The sequence below is a fragment of the Xenopus laevis genome, chromosome 3S (genome assembly GCF_017654675.1).
Source record: "Xenopus laevis strain J_2021 chromosome 3S, Xenopus_laevis_v10.1, whole genome shotgun sequence".
In the NCBI taxonomy this organism is placed as follows: domain Eukaryota; kingdom Metazoa; phylum Chordata; class Amphibia; order Anura; family Pipidae; genus Xenopus; species Xenopus laevis.
The window spans coordinates 89,127,770-89,143,158 of NC_054376.1; the positions used below are offsets into that span (position 1 = coordinate 89,127,770).

The 15,389-nt window shown below is 38.9% G+C and overlaps 1 protein-coding gene across 2 annotated transcripts in view; it reads right to left on the reverse strand.

Moving 5' to 3' along the window:
* Window positions 1-13,166, reverse strand: part of LOC108713157 (ras-related protein Rap-1b) — a 39,952-nt gene extending 26,786 nt beyond the window's left edge. Inside the window, exon 1 of one of the 2 annotated variants that reach the window (XM_018255971.2) lies at window positions 13,049-13,166. The gene's annotated coding sequence lies outside the window, so the exon portion shown is untranslated. Of the gene's footprint in view, window positions 1-12,949 lie in introns of both variants that reach the window. The other variant, XM_018255970.2, reaches the window with a different exon arrangement.
* Window positions 13,167-15,389: the final 2,223 nt, after the last annotated feature.

Consider the following 15,389-nt stretch of genomic DNA (forward strand, 5'->3'; position numbering starts at 1 on the left):
AAAATAAGAATTGCCTCATAAGTTATAAATGCAATACTGCTCAACAAACTAAGAAAAGGTATTACTTTGTAGTAAATAGAAGATTATGCATTTAAATAATGAATATACAACAAAAATATATGGCTTCAAACCACCACACAGTGCACACACCCAGCATTGCAGGAAATAGCTCAAGATTAAGAAAAAAAAAATCTATATTTAAACATGGCTCATACTTATACTTCTGTTTTCTGAAACACTATCACACACACACACACACAGTGTGCATCCTCCACAGTAAGAATAGTTGGAGGATAGGGAAAAAAGAAACAAAGGCTGTAGAACCAGGCAATATTTTGTAATGTTTCTTATACATCTTATTTGGGGACCCAAATTGAGCGGAGGAATAAGCTTTATGAACCAAAATATTAGTTTAGAAATAGTGATGCTCATTGTTTAAATTACAATTTTCCATTGATTGTAAACATTTCATGGTATCACATGTACATCCCCAACCCATAATGTAAGAATCAATGCTTTTTCACATATCCTGTTGTGGATCTAAAATACAAAGCATTCTTGGTTGGCATTGTTAAAAAAATGCCTCTTTTGTTTAAAAAGAGTTACTTTGCAAAAATTAAAATATGTTGCAAAAGGACACAAGAGTCACTTCTGGCATACGGTACTTTAAATTTTTATTTGAGCATCTCATTCCCTCTGCAATATTTGTACTTACGGATAGCTCTACTTAGAAGTCAACAGCTATTATCAGAATCCTAACATTGTTGACTAAGGAGACCAGGAGATGTAATTCACAACAGCTGAAGAAGAATACAAGTTTGACATCTGATATAAAAACATGATTCATTTCTTTCTGCATTCTGTTTCCTACTGTGCTGTTAACTTTAAATCAGTGGTAAGAATACCACAAGCCAAAACCTTGAATAGATTCTATAACTCTTGGGAAGTAACATGGAGGCATGCTACTCTTTTTCTGTGAGAATTTCGATCAGTTTAGTTAAAGAATAAAGCAAAAGCATTTGCCCAAAATCATAACATTAGGTCAATTACACAATATTAAAGAATATTGATATTAGGGATGCACTGAATCCACTATTTTGGTTTCGGCCGAACCCCTGAATCCTTCGTAAAAGATTTGGCCGCATACTGAACGAAATCTGAATCCTAATTTGCATATGCAAATTAAGGGTGGGAAGGGGACAACATTTTTTACTTCCTTGTTTTGTGACAAAAAGTCATGCGATTTCCCTCCCCGCCCCTAATTTGCTTATGCAAATTAGGATTCGGTTCGGCAGAATCCGAATCCTGCTGAAAAAGGCCGAATCTCTAACCGAATCCTGTAATATGGTGTATCCATAATCCATATACACACAATTAGTTCACAAATCTAAAGAGAAACATTTAATCTGCCCATTTGGGCCCTTTAGACCAAGTCTGCAATTTATCTGCCCGTATATGGGGACCTCAGATGGGCCCATCCGACCTATATCTGGACGAAAATCGGCCAGATTTTGATTGGCAGGTTTGATTATCCCATCAGATCAGGGACCGTATTTGATAGTTAATGCAGTCCTCTATTAACATATGACTTTGGTTTATCTCCCAGCTGAAATATTAATATCATTGTCTTGTGAAAGCGATTCCTCTCATCTCAAATGGCTGCCCCATGACTAAACAGCAATTTATTTATATAAATTATATTTAGGCATAAAGCAAACATGAAGTTTATACAAGTAAATAGCAACATTAAATTATATTTAAATGTATAAAAAACAACAACACTTTTTTGGTATCAATGGTATGGCTGGGCATGCACAGAGGAAGCAAAATCAAAATATCTTTATTTCTCTACATTTTAGTTTGTAAGTTGTAATCTATACTGTTGCCAGTAAGTCAAGGAGAAATATGTATTTTGACAAACATTTCACCCTCACAAATGTTTGTGGCCATATTAGGACAATATGATCATTACAAGATAAAATAATGAATTGATCTACAGGATGATTAAGATTCAAGCACCTTATCTGGCTTGTTAGAATAGTGGAGCTCTATAAATAGAAGGATATATTTATGTATATCAATATTTTCAAATGGGCAAACTTAGTATAATTTGGAACATTAATATCTATATTTTATGCGTGTTTTACTAATCACTCAGTGCTATTGTTGTAATATATTCTTGTTGCCTAATTATGCATCAGTTTATATTTTCCTGCTGTAAATTATATTCCTTCATATATACAGTACCTTGGAATTTAAAATTATAGGAAGAGTAAACTGTATAGAATTCCATTTTAATTACATAAAAAATAAGTAACCAAGTCTGCTACACAGAATGTACAGCAACATAAAATGTCTTGTAAAGTGAACTACTGAAAACTGCTAAATATAAATATACAAATTTGTGGTCAATCTATTTTTGATGCAAATACTTACTGGTTGCTGGGGCCATCCTCCTATATAGATTATCTGTTAAAGGGGTGGTTCACCCTTGAGTTAACATTTAGTATGTTATAGAGTGGCTAATTCTAGGCAACTTTTCAATTTGCCTTCATTTTTTCTTTTTTTATAGTTTTTGAATTATCTGTCTTTTTCAGACTCTTTCCAGCTTTCAAGTGGGGGTCACTGACCCCATCTCAAAAAACAAATGCTCTGCAAGACTTCAAATGTATTGTTATCGCTACTTTTTATTTCTCACCTTTTTATTCAGGCCCTCTCTTATTCATATTCCAATCTCTTATTCAAATCATTGCATGGTTGCTAGGGTAATTTGGACTAGCTACCAGCTTGCTGAAATCGCAAACTGGAGAGGTGCTAAATAACTCATAAAATAAATAAATAAAAAATGAAAAGCAATGGCAAATTTTCAGAATATCACTCTCTACATCATAAGGGCTCTTACACACGGGCGTTCCGACCTGCGCTCCCCTGCGTTCCGTTTTTTGGCGTTCAGCCGCAGGGGAGCGCAGGAATAGACGCAAGTCATTATTTGAAATGGGGCTGTACTCACTCAGGCGCGTGTAGGCGCCGAACGCAGGTTCAGACGCAACATGCTGCATTTTTCCTGCGTTCGGCGCCTACACGCGCCTGAGTGAGTACAGCCCCATTTCAAATAATGACTTGCGTCTATTCCTGCGCTCCCCTGCGGCTGAACGCCAAAAAACGGAACGCAGGTCGGAACGCCCGTGTGTAAGAGCCCTAATAAAGTTAATTTAAAGGTGAACAACCCCTTTAATGAGCCTTGAGACTGCCACAGGGCAGTGAACTAGATTGAAGCCAGCTATCTAACATTGGTTCCACAGACAGGAATTTATTTAGATTATGATAGAGGTACAATCCAAACAAAATATTCTATTATCAATCCACTATAAGGAAAACGTTGGAAAGTACTGCACAAAGTAAAATAAATGTCAAAGATGTCATATTCTCACTAATTCAACATAAGGGCCTGTGTGGAACAGGCCTTTTGTATTTGTGATTTTTTTAAAGGAAATAGCCAGTATTATCACTTACCAATGTCATGGTTCTTGAAAGCAACAGAGGGACAGGTTGAGTGGGGCTATACAAATCAGGTTGGGTTAGTTTTGGGTTGAATATGGGCAGGTTAGGCTCAAACATGGGCTGACTTTTTGGCAACATGCATCACATGACACAGTTCCCAGTGTCCTATACAACTCAATTATACCCCTTTGACATTTAAGTACAAAATGGCCAATTTTATTAAAAGCCAATTACCTTTTATAATGAATTGGACATAATTACCCTGGCAGGATTCTTAAATAATATTCACATTTCAAGGCTCCAAATAGTAGGTTTATGTTGCAACACAAAATATTGTCTTAAAAAAAAAAAGAAACCATAAGTTAGGTTGAAAAAAGACACATCCATCAAGTTCAACCTTTTACCTTTTTTTAACCTACCTAACTGGTAGTTGATCCAGAGGAAGGCAAAAAAAAAAAAAAAAACATCTGAAGCCTCTCCAAAAAATCCTTCCTGACTAGTCCCTGGATCAACTTTTATTATAAGCTATCTTCCCCTTTTCAAACCTGATCTAATGTATCAGCCTGTACAACTGATTCAGGGAGAGAATTCCACAACTTCACAGCTCTCACTGTAAAAAACCCCTTCCGAATATTTAGGCAGAACCTATATAACAACTATGACTAAAATGTAGATCTGGCCATAATTACGGAGTATAGTGGGACCCAACTGAATAGAGTATACAATGCACCTAAGAGAGGGACATTAAATGTAGGAGCCATTCCAGTGCACAGACAATCCCATTTCATAATGGACTTCTGCTCACAAAATAGTCACAAAAGGGGAAAGGAAGGAGTTGTTTACTGGTAGTCTACTTCACAAGTACCGAACATGGAATTGTTTCAATTTCCCACAAAACATAGCTTTTATAGTATGTTCAGCTGTAGTCAGTGAACTTATGCTGAACATACAGGATGCACAGCCAGCACGTTAACACTATTTAAACCATTAGCATTATTACCAGAAGAAGAGATAATAATACAGGCAGGTGTCTTAGCAAGAGAAAAGTCCATAAAATGTTAAAAGTTGCTCCAGCTCCCAGAAAGTTAAGGAGCGGCATGAATTTGGAATGATTCTGCCTTATTTGGTCATGCAGTGCGAATTTCTGAGTTCCTACTCTATAGAGATCTCACAAGCACACGTATTAACAAGCTAAATTCGTAACAGCTTCAAAACATCAGTAGAATTGGAATTTTTAAAACTCAGTTTTTCCTTTAAAACTATTACCTATTAGCGATAGAAGCATAAATATTCAATGCAAATCAGGCCACAAACCTTGGCTGGTTCTAAATAGCTTACTTTTTCAAAGATTAGCAAAAAGCAGTTAAAGTTCAGAGTTCAGTATGAAACTACCATTATAATGGGGGCCAATAAACGAAATTCAATTGCAGTACTTAGTACGAGTAGTAGCGTGTTTGTTAGTACCATACTGTTTTAACTTATTCACATCCTGTTTAGCTTTTTACACCAAAGGCTGGAGTATTTGAGCCATCAGAAGTGCCAAAATTAACACAGCCACCGCCCATTCACTTGAATAGGAAACCTCCCCTGCCACCACCAATCCACTTGAATAGGATATGCCTTAAAGGAACAGTAACATCAAAAAAAGAAAGTGTTTTAAAGTAATAAAAATATAATGCAGTATCATCCTGCCCTGGTATAACTGGTGTGTTTGCTTCAGAAACACTACTATTGTTTATATACCGGTAAATAAGCTGCTGTGTAGCAATGGGGGCAGCCATTCAAAGGAGAAAAGGCTCAAGTTACACAACAGATAAGCTCTATAGAACATAATGGTGTTATCCGTTATCACTATTTAACCTGTGCCATATAGCCTTTTTTCAATTTCTGCCATTGCTACACAGCAGCTTGTTTATATGAACTATAGCAGTGTTTCTGAAGCAAACAGACCCGTTTTACCAGTGCAGGGCAACAGTACATGAAAATGTAATTACTTTAAAACACTTTAATTTTTTGGTGTTACGGTTCCTTTAAAGCACCAGTACTCTCAATTTTCAGTCAGAGATGTTATTGTGAACAAGACTTTCTGCAAGTTCAACAGTTCTAACCAAAATTTGCCTTTCCAGACAAGCAGCTGAATGCAGAAATTTTTACAGGTCTAGATATTATAGAATAATCGCAAAGATGTTAAAATGCCCATTAAAAATAGTAGCACATGCAAGCAAATTAGTTGTCATGGAGAAAATCACAACTGCAGGAGAAACAAAGTGCTGTGCTGAATCCAAACAGAATGAGATCTGTTTCAAACATAAGTAAAACACGTGTGTATATATATATATATATATATATATATATATATAATAAAGTAGAAATGACCAGCAACACGTCACGTCGGCTTTACATGTAACTTGAATACATTTTGATTTTTTTCCCCAAAGAACTCAGTGTTGCTGGTCATTTCTACTTTATTATCTATTTAATTTACCTTGCACCAGAGGCACCCGAGGTAAGCTGCAAAGGCGGTGTGCTGCCCATTTGGAATTATTACATACATATATGTCAGTGACCCCTATTTGAAAGCTGGAAAGAGTCAGTAGAAGAAAGAAAAACATTCAAAAACTACAAAAATGAAGTCCAATGGAAAAGTTGCTTAGAATTAGCCAACATACGAAAAGCCACCCCTTTAAATGTAGATTTTAAGAATAAATTGGTTTAATTTTCCACCATCTATTGTAAAGAATAAGCTAGTTTGCTCACTTTTCCAAACTGTAAAAAGAAACAAGTTTTGCAAAACTAAACACAGAATTCTAGCCAGGGCATTGACAAAGACTAGACAAAGCCTTATGGTTTTCGATGTTATTACCATTGAGTTAGGAGCTGCAAGTCTAGTAAGCCTGATGATAAAAATGCTTATTTCTCTGAGAGCCACCTTACTAACAGGTTGTTAACCTCTTATCCACAGAACCCTATATAAGGTCCTATCAATTGTCATTTGAGCTGATTGTATTGTTAACTTCGTTAATTTTGTTACTTTGATACAAGAAACTAGAGACATAACTAAAATGCAACAATGCAGAATCTTACTGTCTAGTTTTGAACACATAAATTATAGTATCCAATCAGCAGTATTTATAGAGGAGGAGGCATTTATAGAGGGATTAGCAATTTGTGGCACTCCAGACATGGATGATATTTTTTACTTTTAGTTAAAAAACATTAAGAGGGCAAAAAGTTGACCTTTTCAAGTTCTGGTATAAAGATGTATCAAAAATAAAGAGAGAAGGCGCACACCCTTTTAAAATGAATTACAGGGTGCTAATCCATAGGTGACTCCCCATAAGGGTCTCCATGTAATCTATAACTGCTGCAAGGAATGGATAGCACACCCAATTTGAGAAAACCAAAATTAATTTATTATAAAAAAGAAAAAAATCTAACAGAAAAATTTTTACAAAACAAAACAAAAGCATAATGAGCTCATTATGCTTTTGTTTTGTAAATTTTTTTCTGTTAGATTTTTTTTCTTTTTTATAATAAATTAATTTTGGTTTTCTCAAATTGGGTGTGCTATCCATTCCTTGCAGCTGGTATAAAGATGTGGCTTTTTGAATTTCTTTCCATCACAAAGTGATGTTCTGGCCGGCCCTATACCCGAGGGACCCATGGGTTGGGCCGACCTCGCTGCCCCATTTTTGGGGCAGGTTCGGGATGAGCTCTTCTGCCTGCTCTCCCAGCCCGCAACCTTAAACTGCCAGCTTCCAACTTCCAGTCTTATAGGAGGCCACCTGACATCATCAGCAAGTAGGCATGGGTTCATAAAAGAAGGCAGAAGTCTGGGGAGGATCGGGCGCACACAGGTCCCAGTCGGGTCAAGCTTTTCTCTACCGTACATGACTATTGTCACAGTTCTAGGGCCGTGCAAATATTACAATTATAAGCCTTCAGGCAGACTACCCCACCCACTTCTTGGGGAACCTCTGGGGAGGGAAGACCAATGCTTTGGGGCAAAGGTGAATAGTGGACACACACACCTTTGCTGACAAGCATAAAACCATTATGCTTTGTGAGTTATGTGGAGATATACCTTATTATAGAGTTTTCACTTTAGTAACACCTACGTTATTAAGCACCAAGAGGCTTTATATTGTTTCTTTTTAATGAATGTAGGATCTGCAATACCATTCATCTTCAGAGCAACCATTGGATCTCTTTCACTGATATCAAGAAAACACTGATCTCCTGCAGACAAATTATCTTGAATGACACTGAAATGACTGGAGTATTTTGCATTATTTAGCAACAAAATAAATATATAGATATACTTGATATTGATTGTTTACATTTTTTATAATTGTTCAGTTAAATTAATTTATTAAAGGCAAATAAAGACAAACCACACCAACAAACAAGATATTTTTTTCTTTATGGCTACTGGAAATTCACCAGAAGTCTCAGTTACTGACAACTACGCCTTTCCATCCTAAAGCAGGTCTAAAATATTGCTGTAAAAACATTTCTTATCTCTTTGAAAACTCTCTAAATCATCAGCATTCGAGATAAACCTCAGCATCCTTTATCAAATGAACAAAAAAGAAACCTAAAAATAACCATCTTGCAGTAGTAGCAAAAAATACTTGAAATTCAAAATGATGACAATGGAAACATCAAACACTGAGAAAGCCATGATGTGTGCTTGCCAGCACCTCACTTGATAATTATAGATATAGACATAGAATAAAATGAAATGGCTGGACCAACAATCTAAAACTCAGAAAGACAAAGTCAGAATGGACACATACTAGCTACTTCCTATAAAAGCAAAGCAGTCTGTCAAACATGAAATAAATACAAAGCGGTAAATATTACAGAACCAACATTCAAGAACCCTTCAAGTTATTAATTATTTTCCCATTACCATTTATCCACAGTCTACGTATGATCAGAAGCCTGCCATGAATATTGAATCAAGCCGACTAGAATGGGAAGAGATTTACGTTGATTCTAGATATTTTGACAACATAAAAGGACTTTATTCTCCCCAAAGGATATTGTTCCATACTGCCTTTTTCTTTAACACTTGATGAACTGTAATACAGGTATGGGACCTGTTATCCAGAATGCTCGGGACCTGGGGTTTTATGGATAACAGATTTTTCCGTAATTTGGGTCTTCATACCTTAAGTTTACTAGAACATCAAGTAAACAATAAATAAGCCCAATAGGCTGGTTTTGCTTCCAATAAGGACTCATTATATCTTGGTCTGGATCAAGTACTAGCTACTGTTTTTTTTATTACAGAGAAAAAGGAAATCATTTTTAAAAATTGGATTATTTGATAAGAATGGAGTCTACGGGAGATTGCCTTTCCGTAATTCTGAGCTTTCTGGATAATGGGTTTCCCGATAATGGTTCCCATGCCTGTACTTCAATATCTTCATATAAAGTTTCCAGAGAAGAGAAAAAGGATACGTTGCCTTACTTTTGTGGGCTAACCTTCTACAGCATTTATTCAAGAGCAAAGAATGTTTTTCTGCTCTTCAATAAATGTTGTAGGGCCATAGCCCACAAAAAGAAATCCATGCGCCCTTTCCCTTTATTCATGGCTCTTATGTTAGCTTGAGACAATTTATGGAATAATGAGCACCAGTACGTGGCATTCTGAAGTTCTGCTTTAACATAACTGTCATTTTCAATTATTTTGGAAATGGTTGTCACTACCAAAAGAAGAAGCAAAACCGTTAAGTTGATACAACAGTTACAGAAACACAAGTGTGAGTTGGAAACTCACATCATGACTTCAGGACTTCTTGAACCAGTAGTCAACAGGAAGAACCACAATACTGATTTGATGCTCCTCTCTTTACTTCTCAGGCAAAAATGCAAAATCAATAAAGCCAAATTATTACATTCCCTTTCGCAAGTTATGCCTCTGCTTGCTTCCACGTGAAATGCAACCTGGGAGGAAAGGCATGGGTATAGCTCATACATATAATAAGTTGGTCTCTCTTTGAGCACATCTGAAAATTAAATAATTCTCAGTTTCCACATGCTGCTCTTTCTGCATATATTTCTTTATTTAAGCTTTGGAAACACAGTCCAGGATAAAGTGCAATTCAAAAGGCCAGTTTAGACTAATCTTAAAGGATGTAATGCACGGACACATATTATATTGGCATTAATAAGGAACAGCTGAAGGACTACACATAAATTGATAGTTTGGGTTATAGTAGATACAAAAGAATATGTGGACATAAATATAACAAGTGAGATACAACTTCCTGTCATTAACTAGTTGCCAACACTTTGGCTAGCTCTATAGGGCAGGCTTGCAACAGTCAACCTAACCCTTTCCTTGCCAAGAGTTAACAGCAATACAAAGCTACGCCCCAAGGACCAGTTTGTATCATTTGTGGGATAATTTACATATGGATCACTCTCTATGCAAGAAATATTACTCAACATGCTTAGTGGCCAGTTTATAGGAACAGAAAACAGCATTGTTTTTCCTTCCCCTTACAGACCACAAAAAGAGCGGCTCTGCTGTGACCACTGCTATCTTTCCTTAAAGAACCAGTAACATCAACATTTTTTACAAAAAATTTCGTTAGTATACCAGAAAAAAACACCAAGACTAATTAAACTTTAAAATTGAACAGCCTTTATTAAGAAATAACTTACCAAAACTCCACTTACACTCCTCTTCAGAAAAGGCGACGATCCATCGTTTTGGGGCTCGATTTCTCCTCCCTGGCTATCTCCTATAAGGGAGGAGAATTCGAGCACTGCACGATGGATCACCTTTTCTGAAGAGGAGCGCAAGTGGAGTTACAGTGTTATTTCTTAATAAAGGCTTTGCAATTTTAAAGTTTAATTAGTCTTGGGGTTTTTTTTCGTGGTATACTAACGAATTTTTTTAAAAAAAAGTTTGATGTTACTGGTCCTTTAATAAAGCTTAGGTTGAGGGTTTAATCCTGTTCATCACATGCAGCAAGAGTTAAGCTTAAAGGAATTGTTCGTGTAAAAATAAAAACTAGGTAAATAGATAGGCTGTGCAAAATAAAAAATGTTTCTAATATAGTTAGCTAGAAATGTAACGTATAAAGGCTGGAGTGACTGGATGTCTAACATAAAAGAACATAGCCCAACTTCCTGCTTTTCAAGTCTCTTGGTTTCCACTGACTGGTTACCAGACAGTAACCAATCAGAGACTTGAAGGGGGCCACATGGGTCATATCAGTTACTTTTGAATCTGAGCTGAATGCTGAAGATCAATTGCAAACTCACTGAACAGTTATGTCCCATGTGGCCCCCCTTCAAGTCGCTGACTAACTCAGAGTTAGAGAGCTGAAAAGCAGGAAGTAGTGTTCTGGCTATTATGTTACACATCCAGTCACTCAAGTCTTTATACATTACATTTTTGGATAATTAACTATATTAGAAACATTTTTTATTTTGCACAGCCTATTTACACAGTTTTTATTTTCAGGCTTTACTGTTCCTTTAAAGGAGAAGGAAAGTTGTTAACCACATGGGGGTGCACTTGTTAGGCACCGCCAAGTGATTGTATTTACTTACCTGAAACCCTGAGCCGGTGCTCCTATCAGCAAAAAACTGCACCGGCCCAGGGTTATTCCAGCGAGCACCACAAAGCCATGCCCGGATTTCTGGAAAGGCCACCAAGGCCCAGGCCTAGGGTGGCAGGAGTTTAGGGGGCGGCATGAAGCCCAACTATACCCACATTGGTTCAGAAGCTCTGGGCTGATCGTAAGAAACAATAGTTTTCCCATGCAATCCCCAGTGCTCCATATCTGATGATAAAAATTTCTGCCTGTACAAAAATTAAGGGGAGGGGATAGTGGTGAAGAACAGCAGCGGGCGCTATGTAAATCTGGCCCTGCACAGAGCGCTTCTCTTTTGTCTTCTTCTTTCTTCAAATTTCCCAGGGCAGACGCATGTGTAGTAGAATGAAAAAGCCGACTTCTTAGTTAAAGTTCGGCTTTTCACTATAATGCGCAGCCACGAGAAGAAAGAAGAAGTTGGAACAGGAAATAACCCCGGGCCTGCTGATAGGAGCAGCGGCCCAGGGTTTCAGGTAAATTAATCCATTCACTTGGGGGTGCCTAACATTTGGAAAACGACTTTCCCTTTCCTTTAAAGGAGACATATAAGATAAATGAAAAAACCCTAATTTTGTAGGCAATTATAAGTAACATATGGTGTTACTTTTACATGATGCTAAAAATAAATATTGTCTTTAAAAATAGCCCCTTTATTGGAGCTCCCTTGAGATGTTCACTGGTCCCTGTCTGTGTTTCAAATGAGGGGTGGGTGTGTCCTAACCAGAAGCACAGAGGGGGGGGGCAGCCAATCACAGCACAGATGGGCTTCAGTTCCCCATCAGGTCCTGCTAGCTGCTGAATTCAGCCTGAAACACTACTTTTTAAAGCACAATCCTTCTATATCTATATGAGTAAAATGCACTGGTCCATTCTTATTTTTTTTACACAATACGTCTCCTTTAAACACAGAGTATTAACTGGAGGCTATTGACAAAAGTAATTACATCTAAAAAGGGGGTATTTATTAGGCATGTTCAATAAGTAACCTAAATCTCTGATTGCACTAAAAGAGCCAAAATTGTTGGAACACAACTGTTATATCTATTTCTATTTAAAAGAAAATGATGGTCACCACACCCTGCCACCCCCACAAGAGCATTCACACTGAAACACAACTTTACGTGTGGGATTGGAACAGGATGTTAAGATGTGGCAGAGCCATTATATTAGCCAATCCCTTACTAAACCTTTAACATCACTATGAAGCCACATTATCAGTGTTAGGTGTAACTCATCCAGTGGACAAAGCAAAGTTTGTCAAGCAGCTTACAATCCCCAGTTCTGTACTAAATGGACATATTGAAGGCATACAGTCAGGGCAATCTGCTAATTCTGTCATAAAAGGTATTTACATAGAGAAACAAGGCATGCCTGTCAATGAACTATCTCTGTGACACACTGAAGACAATTAGACAAGACCTCTCTGCCTGCGGCTATTGCTGAACGCCAACTCTCAAGCCATTCCATTCAGAGTGTGTTGGGAGCTGTAGTTAATCAGGGATGGTGTTAAGCTGGAGCATATGAGTGCTGTGACAAGCTACTATCACTTCCATGTGCATTCTGGACTCTGCCACAAGTCAGCCAGCACGCCCAGGGTCCACCAAGCGGCAAGTCCGCCTCGCAATTCCTATACGACTCTGCCCATGTCTAGCCAATGAGAATTATCCGCCATTATCCGGGAATATCTCATACCCAGCCGGCCTCGGAAGAACTGCTGCTTGTGCCAGGCCCTGACTCCTTGCCCCTCTTCCGGCCGGTTATCCAACCCTTTCCCAGCCCTACGTTTACACAACCCTCACTGCCTTTGTTCATTTCCCAGCATCACTGACCCGCTGTCCTCCTCCTTCTTCTGGATGGGCCCCGGCTCTGCCTGGGATCCCGTTCCGCCCGCTTGTCCTCCTCTGCTAGGGACTCACAGCACCACCTACCCAGCCTGGGTGAGGCTCCCAGCTCGCCCGTGACGTCACTGCGTCGGTCTCCCTCTCCACCGTGCGCGCTCCCGACGCCTTCCAAATAAGCGCTTGCCCCGGCCCATCCCAGTGGCGCGCACGCGCATTATGGCTTCTCATAACTCCATTGCCGGTAGATGTGGCTGTTCCGCAAAGTCCAAAAGGAAATTGATTGTCAAAGTGTTGAAAGGAAGCTATAAACAGTTTATATTTAAATACCGAATTGCGCTTTGGTTAGTTATATCCTATTTCTAAACCCTGAATCATGATTCTACAAGTACAATAAATATAAGAACGTAAGACAAGCGGCTTTGAGCCATAATTGTAGCTGGCATTTGTAAATAGCTGACAGAGAAGCGTTTTCAGATGCTGCTTTATCAATGCGACACGAGTGGGCGAATAGTGTACGATATGCCACACCCACCGGGTATCACCATCAACTTTCAGGCTTGTGTGTAGTGCGCGTGCGTCACCATGGCTGGAACTACAGAGGAAGCGGACTCTGCCACTGCTGGGGGACTTACTTGCTGATGATCTTTTTCCATATAGTCTCATTAAAAATTAGGGCCTGTTATATAAACTTGTGCTACTGTCTATAACCTTATGTGACAGGGTGATAGGATTTGGTTCATCAGAATAGTTGAAAGCGTACCTCTCAACTCACCTGGGAATTGCAGAACTCCCCCCCTCCCATCAATATATGACATTCCACTTTTTCTGCAATTTGGCGCTTTGTGTAAAATGCACATGTGTAGTGAGCAGCATTTCGTGACTTGGGGCCTCCAAATAACCCACCCCCACCTATTTGGTCCAATAGGCCTCCATACCTCCCAACATTTTGGAAATTTTGACCAGGCCCATTTTTGTGGCCACATCCCCTAATTACCATGTTCATTTTACCAAATTTGGCAGGCTATGAACGTCTGTGTTTTTTTTTTAATTACAGTGAAATTCCCTTTAAGCTGTGAGTCTAACTTTTCCCAAGGGACCTGTTATCTTATATTGTTACAATTACTTATTTCAGAGGTGCCCAAACTTTTTGCAACAAGGGCCAGATTTGGTGAGGTGAAAATGTGTGGGGGCCGACCATTCAGCCTGACATTCTTTGAACCATTAACATTAAATTACAGGAATCGAGTAATCGTAGTAGTAATATTTGGGCACATTAGTGAAATGATCTGCCACTTGGTCTATACTGCTGCCTGTGTGCTGAAGGTGTTAGCAATAGACACGTACTGGAACGTAGTGTGCCTTAATATAACTGCTATGGGATTCCTGATCGCACTGTGCTGGGGGGCCCCATTATTATTAATTTCATGATGGTGGCTGAGGGCCGGTGTAAATTTGAAAAAGGGCCGCAATTGCCCCCCGGGACATGCCTAACTTATTTGCTTATCTCGAAATTGTTACAAAAGTATCTTATCTGCTGCTGTGGCTGTACTGGGCTTCCTGCTAATTACGTTAGAAACATTGTTTCTTTTTCTGGCTGTTAAGTGCATAGAAAAATGGGACTTTCCAGTACAAAGGAGGGACTTCAGGTTGAGCTGTCAAAAGAGGGACTGTCCCTCTAAAAACTGGACAGTTGGGAGGTATGGGCCTCCTCTGCATTTTTCAGGCAATCACTCAGGCAAAAGTATCGTAACATCTCTGTAGATGATCACTTGGTCGGTTTTAGGTGACTAGGGACTTTTTCCTGGTATAAGGACTCATAAGATTATTAGTTACTATGAAACATAAAGGTCATATGTAAAGAAAAAAATCCCAGAGAATATCACACTGCCCATAGCTGGAGCAGAGACAAATAGATGAGTACATTGACAAATTGGCAATGATGATCAGCCACTCACCTGGTGGAGAGGTGAAATCCCAGTCGGCCACAGATCTAGATGCGCTAACTTTTTCATGCTGTGGCTTGATCTCTGTCTGGCCACGGGGGAAGGGGGGAGCTGGACCCTGGTGCAACTTCTCCCCCATGGTTATGCCCCTGTAGTTACTCCACCAGCCCACCACTGTCTTCTCTTTTGGTCTCCCGCTCTGTGGCTGTGGCGCAATCTCAATCTGGCCATGGGGGAAGGTGGTGAGCGGGACCGCGCTTGCCTGTAGTTACATCGCCAACACGCACACACACACACAAAAATGGGGGGAAAAAATTGTAAAAAGAAAAACAAAAAAAAATTTATAAAAAAAAACTTTCAAAACCGGAGGAGGAAAATTCTGGCGGGGCTACAGCCCCTGTGGCCTCCCAGGTTCAGATGCCTATGTGTCATAATGCAGTGGAATAATCATTTAACTATGAAACCCTGTAATGCTGTTCAATGCA